General features: G+C 35.1%; 1 protein-coding gene across 2 annotated transcripts in view; it reads right to left on the minus strand.

Annotated features, from left to right (window-relative positions):
- The window catches only part of LOC120539918 (transcription elongation regulator 1-like protein), a 742,345-nt gene that overhangs the window by 412,110 nt on the left and 317,859 nt on the right, over positions 1–12,376 (minus strand). The gene's annotated exons all lie outside the window — the stretch shown is intronic.

Genomic DNA, 12,376 nt, shown 5'->3' on the forward strand with positions numbered 1-12,376 from the left:
TTTTTATCCAATGTGACTTACAAATCATACCACAACTGTTAACATATTCCATCTAAAGCTGAAGAATTCCAATTTTAAATGACTTGCAAAGGATCAGTGTATTAAGTCAGCACTGAAGTGTCCACTTTAGGTGTTCCAGTTCAGTATCTTGCAGAAATATGCTATAGAATTTATTTTACAGTGATATATATTTAGTATACTCCAGACAAAATTTAAAACTGGTAAAACTAATAGTTGAACCCATGATGAAATGGGTTATGTCACTTAAATTAGACAGTTTTACAATGCACAAATACTATTTGCATACTATGTGAAATAGACAATGACTATTGACTAATTGGTGTTACATTATTATAAAGTTATGTAAAAATGATAAAAACGAACCTTTTTAAAATCATTCAATATAACATAAAGGCTGGCTTTTGACATGCCAGCATGGTTACTTCTATAGGAAAGAATTCATTCTATCCATTAAACACTATGTGGCAAAAAGTAACACAAAAAGTAAAAAGGCATCACTTTTATGGCTCATTGCACTGCTCAACCCAGAAGTTAACTGAAATGCTTTAAGTAAACAATTGCCTTCATTATACAGATATACATACACTGTATCTGAAAAGCAAAAATTTTAACATAAGAAAGCAGTTCCGCCTCACTAGAATCAATATTGTGCATTAGTAGCATGAATAGAAAGGGCATAGAATTGAGAAATCTTTTAAACAAGAGCACAGCAGAGATAAAAACACTACAATTGAAAAAAAAACAACAAAAAGAAAAAACAACCATAACAAAAAAAAAATAGACTAAGATTCTGAAGCAGATGCAGTGAGACTCTCCACAAAAAAAACAAAGTAACACTACCTGTTCTTTCAGAGAGGACAGACATGGACTGTTATCCCCACATCATCCTGTTGAATTTCTTTTCAACTTTTTTTACCACTTTACTAATCCTTACCTCTAAATATTTAGAACTTTCCTGCTACTGTCAATTAAAGTGGGAAGTGGAAGTCTCCCTGTTTGTGAGTTAGACAATTGTACTTTGATGTATATTGCAAAAAACTGTTTATAAATATTCTCTTGCATTTTTCATAGATTAAGCAATAATACATCAATTCACTTTATTTCTAAAATTTCTAGTAAGAGTTTTGATTTTGCTGCTATTGTTCTTTCCAGTTGTCTATAAGTTGCATGGTGAAGGTCCAATTCAAAACTGCCAAGTGTATGTTTTGTTCTTAAGAAGAAGAACTGCATTTTATACCATTCACAATACGCACTGAAGGTACACGTAGTGAGGAGATAGAATAATATTACCTCTCTTCAACAGGTATCGTGGCTAGTAAAAGATGAACAAATATAATTTCTATTTTGTTTCAACCCTCTTAAATGGTGTTACTAATCAAATTTCATAAGGCTTTTAAAATAATATTTAAAATAATACTAGTTGCACTTTATAAAACAGAAAGTACTTATTTCTATATGTAAAGTATCATATCAGAGAGCGGCAGCGGATCAGCGAGCGGAAGCAGAGAGCAGCGGCGTCTCCCACAGGCACGTAGCCCTTCGAAAGCACCCGAGCAAGTTCACCTGAGGTAAAGCCGGCAGCTGACCAGTAGAAATAACCGGCAGTGAGAAATTAAAGTCGATCGCTCAGCGGGTGGTGGAAACTTAAAGCGACGGTGATTCAGCTGAACACGGAAAGCGCCGAAGCACCTATAAAAACGGCAAAGATGACTTCAACATTTAATGTAAGTTCTATCTGCTCTCTGCCCATCGAGGGCACGTTTATATGTTGTGTGTCCTGCAGTATGTACAGCTCAGGTTTTCCGGCCGACAGTGCAGATAGCTTCACCTGCCAAAAATGTTTAGTTAATTTAGAGTTGGTCGGGAAAATACGCGAATTGGAGGACCGCGTTAGGAATCTGATAGCGATTAGGCAAACCGAAAATTGGATCGACTCGGTTTGTTTAGACAATTCGGCTACATCTGATTCGGCTTCAGTCTCTCCAGGTCCCACTGTAGTCAGTGCGAGGCCGAAATCAGCAGCACCAATTCAGCCACAGGGCGAGTGGGTAACAGTAAGACGGGGGTCTAAGAATCCAAAATTTAGTCCCCCAGCACCCAGGTCACCAATTCGGACCCAGAACAGGTTCTCAGCTCTCCGCAGCGCGCCTGTGGAAACTGAGAATAATAAAGTGCTCATAATTGGCGATTCCATAGTGCGGAATGTTAGAATTCCAAACTATGTTAAACCAGCAGTTAATGTTAAGTGCCTTGCAGGGGCCAAGATTTCTGGCATAAAGGCCGCATTGGACCGTGTTGCCGCGATGAAGTATCTACCTTATTGCTGCATGTCGGCACTAATGATATTTATTTACAGCAATCTGAGGTATTAAAGCGAACTTCATCTCTCTATGCACCAAAGCTAAAACAAAATGTCGGAATTTAATTGTATCTGGTCCCTTACCAAGATTGTATAGAGGGGATGTGATTTATAGCAGATTGCATTCCTTTCACTGCTGGCTAGAAACCTGGTGTGCAAATAAAAGCATAGCATTTGTGAACAATTGGGATGATTTTTGGGAAAGGCCTGGATTTTTCAGAAGAGATGGTCTTCATCCTAACTGGAGGGATCTTATGTATTATCCCAAAATATGGCAGCAAAACTGCCTGGTTGACTGATTAGAGCACCATCCAGGCCGCAGTCATGTGATCTTAAATCACAGGCTGTTGTTTATCCCACCTGTTATTTTCCTGAAGCTGTTACCCATAATCCCTGTTGTGGGGCATCCAGTAAATTTAGTCTTGAAACAAACCATAAATTAATTGATAACCAAAAAATAAGGTGTATAATTAGACCAAGGGATAAAACCAGACACTCCACCAGGGGCATCTGTAATAGAAATTTAATTCAAATTAAAACAAAAAATATATCAGCAGTTCAGAAAGAACCATGCAGTTTTAAATGCTGTTTATTGAACATTCGCTCTCTTGGCACTAAAGCTGTTTTGGTAAATGATATAATATTAAGTACAAAATCTGATCTGTGTCTTCTTACTGAAACCTGGCTTAGTAAATGTGACACTGTTCCCTAGCTGAGGCGTCACCAGATGGATACTCGTTCCTTCATAAGTCTAGAGATTCTGGTCGAGGAGGAGGCCTTGGAATAATTCATTGTAACAAAATGCAAATCACTCCTAAAAATTTAGGCAACTTTACATCCTTTGAGGCATTCATTTTAAATATTAAAACAGATTCCAACACAATTATAGTGCTAGTCTACAGACCACCAGGGCCATATTCATTGTTCATGACTGAATTTAGCAACCTTCTGTCTGATTTGGCTATAAATTATGATCACGTAGTTCTGATGGGGGATTTTAATGTACACATTGATGTGGAAACTGACACTTTTAGCAAATGTTTTACTTATTTGTTAAATTCAGTAGGATTTTGTCAGATTGTCAAAGGTCCAACTCATAATCATAACCATACATTAGATTTAATTATAACTTACAAAGTTGAAATTCAAAATTTAAATATTACTCCATTAAATGTAGTTATTTCCGATCACTTCTTAATTACGTTTGATTTAGTTCTGCCCATGCCAGCACTCGCAGATTAAAACAAAGACAGTGCGACATCTAGATTGTAATTCTGCTTCAAAATTTATAGATACCTTGAGTAAGTCGAGTGTAATTGTGGAAAACCATTTAGATCAGTTAACATCAAATGTAAACGTGGAAAACAATTTAGATCAGCTAATATCACATTATAATGTGACCTTGAGAGATGCTCTGGACACAGTGGCTCCCTAAAACAAAAGTGATCAAAGCACATAGAAACTCTCCCTGGTTTAATGAAAATACTCGAGCTCTTAAATTAGAGTGTCGAAAACTGGAGCGCAGATGGAGAACAACAAAGCTACATGTCTTTCAAATTGCATGGACAGAGAGTGTTAATAAATATAAAAAAGCCCTCTTTAAAGCTCGCTCAGAATACTATTCTACATTAATAGATAGCAATAATAAAAATCCTAGGGTACTTTTTAGAGCAGTGGCTAAATTAACAAATGGGAATTCAGATCAACAGTGCAAAATACCAACAGATATTAGCAGTACAGACTTTATGAACTTCTTCAATGAGAAAATTAAAAATATAAGATCCCAGATCTCAGCATCACAGTACAAACCAAATACTAGCTTAGCAGACCCTGTCCACATTGCATTCAGCACTTTAATAATTTTAATCCTGTAACTCACCAGGAAGTCTTAACTTTAATTACTAAAATGAAGCCCACTACTTGTTCCCTAGATCCAGTGCCAACAAAACTAGTAAAAGTGCAATGGATGTTCTTGCAGCCTATTCTAACATTATCAATAGTTCATTACTGCATGGCACAGTACCTGATGCACTAAAAGTGTCAGTCATTAAACCTTTACTTAAAAAGTCAGACCTAGACCCACACATACTAAATAACTATAGGCCTATTTCAAATTTACCATTTCTCTCTAAAATACTAGAAAAGTAGTCGCCAGTCAGCTTCAGTCACACCTTACGCATTACAATTTATTTGAGAAATTCCAGTCTGGCTTTCGCACTGGTCATAGTACAGAAACGGCACTAACACGGGTTGTAAATGACATTCTGATATCCTCTGATGAAGGAAATTCCACTGTAATTATGTTGTTGGACTTAAGTGCAGCATTTGACACCATTGACCATTCTATTTTACTGCACAGGCTAAAAAACGATGTTGGGCTTACAGGCCCGTGCTCGCTTGGTTCAGTTCTTATTTATCAAATCGATTCCAGTATGTACAGAAATGTGCTGACAGGACTCCATCATTATACACAGAAGTTCAATATGGTGTCCGCAGGGCTCAGTACTGGGACCTTTACTGTTTTCACTTTACATGCTTCCACTGGGATCTCTCATTAGGAAACATAATGTTAATTTTCACTGTATGCAGATGACACCCAGTTATACCTTTCATTTAAATCAAATGAAGTTTCTCCGATGTTGTCTTTAATTAGTTGTGTTAGTGAATTAAAGGAATGGATGAATGAGAACTACTTGTCTTTAAATACAGATAAAACAGAGATGTTAATTGTTGGAGGGAATGACGCTGATCACAGCAATATTTTGTCGTCATTTAACTCAGTTGGAATCCCAATTAATTTTACTGAATCAGCCCGCAATCTAGGAGTTATCTTTGACTCTAGCATGTCATTTAAAGCATATTACAAAGTCGTCCAAAACATGTTTTTCCATCTTAAAAATATTAGGAAATTAAGGCTTTCTAAATAAACAGGATTGTGAGAAATTAATTCATGCATTTATCTCTAGTAGGATTGACTACTGCAATGCGGTGTTCACTGGCTGTTCAAACTGTTCTCTATACAGCCTCCAGTTAATCCAAAATGCGCTGCAAGAATTATTACAAGAACAAGAAAATATGAACACATAACCCCAGTTCTTAAATCTTTACACTGGCTCCCAGTTAAGTTTAGGGCAGATTTCAAAATCCTCCTTTTAACATATAAAGCATTAAATGGCCAAGGTCCGCTTACTTGTCTGAACTTATCATGACTTACAAACCTGAGCACATTAAGATCTCAAGATGCCGGTCTGCTTAGGATTCCAAGGATTAATAAAATAACAGTGGGAGGTCGAGCTTTTAGTTACAGGGCCCCTAAACTGTGGAATGGTCTTCCTGCTTCCATAAGAGATGCCCCCTCGGTCTCAGCCTTTAAATCCCGGCTGAAGACTCACTACTTCAGTTTAGCATATCCTGACTAGAGCTGCTGATTAACTGTACATACTGCATCTCTGTTGTTAGTCATTAGCACTATAACATAAGTAACATGATAATTATATTTGAATACTAACCCTCACCTATTCTGTTTCTTTTCTCGGTACCCAAATGTGGCCATTGGTGCCACGGCCCACCTGCCAAGTTGTTTGCCTGCCTATGGTAAAGTCATCCCTGATGGAGGATCACAGGAATCATGGGAAAGAGGGGTCCTTTCATCGGAGCAACGTTTCAGCCATGGCATGGCCAAATGGGGAGGCAGCTAGATGGATGAGGTCTCCAGGACTCTAAAAATATCCAAACCTAATTATGTCATATCATCTACTGTTAAACCGTAATTCTAAAATTTTTATTATTATGCTGTCTTAAGGAATTGTTCTGTTCTGTATATTGTATTGTATTGACCCCCTACTTTTGACACCCACGGCACGCCCAACCTACCTGGAAAGGGGTCTCTCTTTGAACTGCCTTTCCCGAGGTTTCTTCCATTTTTCCCTACAAGGTTTTATTGGGAGTTTTTCCTTGTCTTCTCAGAGAGTCAAGGCTGGGGGGCTGTCAAAAGGCAGGGCCTGTTAAAGCCCATTGCGGCACTTCCTGTGTGATTTTGGGCTATACAAAAATAAACTGTATTGTATTGTATTGTATATCATCTCTTTTAGGAAGAACTTGAAAATTCACTTAAGTATTTATTATATGTAAATGTAATTTAAAATATTTGCTTAAAAAGGTTCTGTTTCATTCCTTATAAGCTAACATATTAATTAAACATTCCTAAAACTCTGTTATAACTCTGATATAACAGTAAAATAAGCCCAGTTAGAATGATTGATTTTTTCTCTTTAAATAAAAAGGCATAGAAGGCATGTTTTTCTGACCTTATGACATATTTACTAATGCATATTGTAACAATATATAAACTTATGAAGACATAGATAACATGACTTAAAGAAACATAACTAAAATATGTAAGCTTGTAGGTGAAAGATCACAGATAAGTTATTTTTCACATACGTTATCATTTTTTCACTTAATTTTTGTCTAAGCTGTTTTTGCTTTGAATTTTACTAAAACTGATGGAGATGCTTGGACTGTATATTTTTTATGTACTCAATGCATTAACTTTTACAGTAGCTGCAGAATTTTGAAAACATCAGGCAAACACAGCGGCATACGGTACATTTAAGGATAGTGTTACATGCGAGTCCCTGTCTTGCACCCCAAAACGCAAGGCTTAATCTCAGTACTTTAGCAAAACCAACATTATTCCGCTTGAAACAGGAACAACACAGTGATTTATTGTAGTGAGATCTACCACTCTCCTATACATAGACACAACAATCAGGCAGGGTCGTGGCCAGATTAGTGGCCAAGTAATACTGTTCCCCGCATTAATAATGTTCCTTGCATCACCTATCAACGGGCAAGCGCTTATAGCATGACCACAATCGACTCAGATCTGTTTTAGCTGCAAGCTGCTGCAGTTTTGGGTGCTCACAGTTGCCCTGGCAATTGATAAACTGTCTTCCACAGACACGGTGATCTCGTTTCGGGACGCTCTTCAGCATGTTGTCCTGTTGGGTGGAGTCCCAAAACAGTTCAGAAATCTTACAATAGGTTCTGAATTTTTTAAGTTAAGGTTATTTCTTCACAATCATGGCATATATTAATTTGATACCTAAAACTGTTTTCAAATTAATATATACCAAGATTGTAAAGAAAAAACTTTGACTTGGAAAATAAACTAATCCTTTAACTCCTGTTACTATACCATGCATTATTTGGCTTTATTTGTACCTGCTTTTTCCTTCTTAATTTTGCTATGTTTAATTAATAATTGTTTCTGCCATGCTAATAATTCTATTTCTTTTCTCTTTATGTTGTCAGTTATTATTTTTTGTTTTTTTTATTTGTTTTAGAAGACAAATTAAAAAAAGAATCATATAAAGCAATATTGACTGTACATACATTTATAAGCTAAAAAATCTTATCTTAAAAAGTCTTATTCATGATCTCAAAGAAAAAAGTGCTTTCACATCTTTATTAAAGGTCAGATATAGGATGTCTGTAGGTGACCCATTTGAATTCCGGGCATCAATTTCAGTTGAAAAGAACATTAAAACATAATACGTTTGACAAACACGATAAGACAATTCTGTCGATCAATCAAATTTGGTTAGCAGATAGATAAGCTGTCCCAGTTTCTCATCCAGATAGTTCTAACAAGTTGCTAGGAACTCTGTAGGAAGGTCTGGTCTGTCATCAAACTTTTCTGGCCCTCAACATGCCTTAGTTCTGCTGCTATAAGATTTTACAAAAAAAATGCATATGACATTAGTGCTTTTACTGTATTCTTCACATTTTAGGGGTTATGCCAAACCAAACAAATAACACAAATTTACTGTTTGCATATTAGTATTCAGCAGTGAAATTGCTGATTTTGCCATGCTATGCATGTACATATCATATTATTTGAGAGATGTGCTTCAAGCACTGAAATCCTAAATATATTTTATGTTAGTATTAACAAATGGAGCAGCTCATTTCATCAATGATGGTAACAAGCCAAATAGCCACTTCTTTTGAAACTTGCCTTGATTTTTAATTGCTACGACTGTATTGTCACTGCCAGTTGTGTCCATATCTGTTGGTGGAAGCATGTAAGATGTTTTCACCCGCAAACCCTCAACTGTATCCACCAGTTACAAAATGAATGGATGCGTGGGCAAACATGTGGACGTGCTCGTTACAATCAAGGAACGAATGCAAAGCTTCTGTTCCTTTATCGGGACTGTGCAGGACAAACTGTATTAAAAGTGATTAATCCCCCAGTCATTTCATCTGCTTTAACAAATTCGTGACACTACAAGCTAAACAGTTACAAAACACATTTGAGGCTGAGCACATCTGATTGCGTTTTTAAAGCTGCACAAATCCGCTTAAGTAATTCGTAAAGGGATAAAACTAGCAATAACAAATGCCTGTGTGTGTCTGTGGGTTGGCTTTTTTTCATTAATAAGCACATTTTCCCCAATCGTACAATGAAATTCTCAAACACACAGCATTGCCAGACTTGACTTCTGTTTTTCTTTTCAACGTGTTGATGCAGTGCTGTATCATCACCACTGTTCAGCTTTTCTTATATATAGTTTTTACTTACATCTTTCTCACATAATATTATGCCATCTGAAGTTATTCGTATATTTACGGTCACGCAAGAGTGCAGCACAGACCTTATTATCGATGTGACATCCCTACTAGCAACACACCTATAATAAACAGACTGGGTTTTCAATACCATTTTTTTATTTTAAAATCATCTATCTATCCATGCATTTATTGACCTGTTTAATTCATTTCAGGGATTCTGGAGGTCAGAGCCATTTGTTACAGTACTGGCTTCAAATCATAAACCAACACTGGATGGAGCTTTGAAAATCATATACTGTGTAAACTGCATACAGGAAGACATCCTTGTGTATTTTTTAGATAACATTTAGTTAGTACCAAGTATCTATCTGATAAAAAATAATTTATCTCATCCAAATTAATAAAAGGATAAGTGTGTGTTTTTCTGTGTGTGTGTCCATCTGATCTCTGTAATTCCAAAAGATGGCACATCACAGACATTTTTAGTACTAAAATGCAATGATTTGTCATTCCAATAAATCGTGCATCACACTGCCTTAAACAAAACCTTCCAGCTTCCTGCTTTATACATGACCTGTTTATATCTGGATAGTCTGACACGACAACCCACCCAACCCCACCGCCGCCATCAACCCCAAAAACAGTTAAGAAAACTGAAGGAGGAACCACTAAGAAAAAGTAAAATGAATTCACCCTGTAAAACTGACATAAAAAATTCTCATTATAAAAAAATGTTCAATTCTTTAGCACAATCAATGATCTCTGAAAATTAAACAGTAATTGTGGTTGCAATAAACAGTGTTTTTCTTTGAAGAAATATGACAGAGACAGTCAATTAAACCTCGTTTTGTAATTAAATAATAAATCTCTGTCAACTTCCTAAAGATTTTTTTTCTATAAACACTTAATCTTGACATGGTTTTGATATTTATATGTTAAGTGAAACACTGCCTCTAAAAGCAAAGCCATTACCCATGTCTATCTTGATAAAATCATAAAGAAATTATGATAAAATATGCTATTTTTCACTTCTTGTGAACCACTTGAATCAATTTCTTTTGACATCTGCCATTTGTGATGCACTGTACATGATACAACAGGGTATGATAACTTATTCCATATATTGCAATAGTTATATTGTATGTCAATTCCCCTAAACTTTCTTCATGCAAAACACTGCACCTCCAAATTATATTAATTCAACAAATTAGGTTGTATCGACATATGCTTATAAAATTGAAAATATGGAAACAAAACTATGTGTAAACAATATATAGACACAACTGTATAAGCTGGTGCCCAAGATTATGCCAGTGATTTGTGAAATGATGGAGCAGGTCAGAAAACAGGATCAAATTCTAATGACAATGACAACACTTCTTCCTGTGTGTTGTAAGACTGTGTCTCAAAGATAGAAGACAAACTGAACTGTTCAACTTGTTAAGTGGGTTGCAACAGTCCATTAGCACTTAAAACAGAATACTGTTACTGTCAAGTGTCTAATCAGACTGTCTTTGGATTTTACTCTCACTAATAAAAGTGGTGCTCTAGAAGTAAATCTTGACACATGCTTTTATATCTTGGTGCAACATATTCTTACTCTTAAGTTTCTTGAATACAACACCAATAAACTTTCTTGTAAATTTAGTGCAGTATGTCTAATAACATATATACTGTACAAACATATACAAATACATACACAGTTGTAAACTGCTGTTTTGGAGGGGTTAGCTTTTTTATTTTTTATACTTATAAAGATTTTTATAGTATTATTAAGATACTTCTGTAAAATATCTTGAAATGGAATTATATAATTTCACTGGCATCCTGTCAAGAGCTGTTTCCTACCTTGCAGCCAGTTATTCCCAGGATCGGCGCTTACCCTCCAGTTGAAGCAGGTTTTAGAATGTCATGGTGTGCTATGGCATCCATTTTACACAACAGAATTAAATCCTCAACTTTACATATGTCAAATGAAAATGATGCAAGATTTTTAATAATAATTATTTATAATCATGTTCTAATCTACATTAAAAACCTGTATAGATAAATACATACATATTTTCTTGTATCTACGTATTCCAATTCAAGGTCATTGGAGGCCAAAGTCTAACTGCAGCACTAGATAAAAGGCTAGAAACAATCCTGCACAGGGCGTCAGTACATTGTAGGATCCATTAAAATATCTATTTAAAATGTAATGTAAAGTGGATAAAAGCAGAAACTAAAAAACATAGATTTTTAAACACACTTAATCCAATTTTGGGTCATTTGGACCTAGAGCCTATTCTAATAATGCCAGACGCGAGGAGACTAAAATGATGCAAAAATGAACTGTTTTATCATTAACAAAGCCCAGTACATTTCGATTTTATCTTTGTATTATCCCTTTTCTCTTGACCTAAATAAAGTTAGTAAGATTTTTAATTTGTAAATGTGGTACATATCCATAGTGTATTAATCAGTTATGAATGTAACTATTTAGGTCATTAAAAAAGGTCTTTCTAGAACAAACCAAGCCAGAAAAAGTTTGATAAAAAAAACTTGCAAACTGATATATACATATATTTGCATCAGAAGCATTGAAATGTATCACTTTTATATTAATGTAAAATCTTCTACTAGAATGCATATTTAAAAAATAGAGCCATATTTTTATACATATTATGGAACCACATATTCTAAAATAAATTATATCTTATTGAAGACCATCTTTGTCTGGGTAATGTGCTTTTACATCATAAATATGATGATGCAGTCCTTAAAACTTTCATATGACATGAATAATGAATGGCATTGTGAATTACTTCATCTTTATGAAGAGTTTAAAGTTAACATGTCTTCTTAAATTTATAATTTAAATGTGTAATGAATTATCAAAAATTATTCAAAATGTATTCGAAAGAAACAATCAACAATAAATAATAACACAACATTTCCAAATCTATAACTGGGTTACATTAACTTTATTACTGTTTATACTGTTCTGACATAAAGGGACAGAATACACAAGAATTTCTCTTTTTCCCAGTTTTTCACAGGTTTGCGATCTTATATGTTATGTTTGAATAAGCACAATATCTGAAGTTCTCATAACACTAAACTGAACTAAGCAGTTTAAAATACAAATGTACAGACAGAAGATATCTAAACTATATTTGTACATTTTGGGAAAAATGTTTCCTTAATTCACAAAATTAGCTGTGAATATCTTAGGTGTAGATATGCATACTCACTAGACATGGTGTTTAAGTATAGATAGTATCAGGGTTATATGAGTAAGTATCCATTCATCCATCCATTATCAAGCCTGCATAATCCACTATTAAAAAATTTGGGCACAAGGCATATTTGGTAATCTTCCTGCATACACATATACTTCCTTATAATAACACAGTTTAAAGTTCCCATCAGCCT

The sequence above is a fragment of the Polypterus senegalus genome, chromosome 1, assembly GCF_016835505.1.
Source record: "Polypterus senegalus isolate Bchr_013 chromosome 1, ASM1683550v1, whole genome shotgun sequence".
Lineage (NCBI taxonomy): Eukaryota > Metazoa > Chordata > Cladistia > Polypteriformes > Polypteridae > Polypterus > Polypterus senegalus.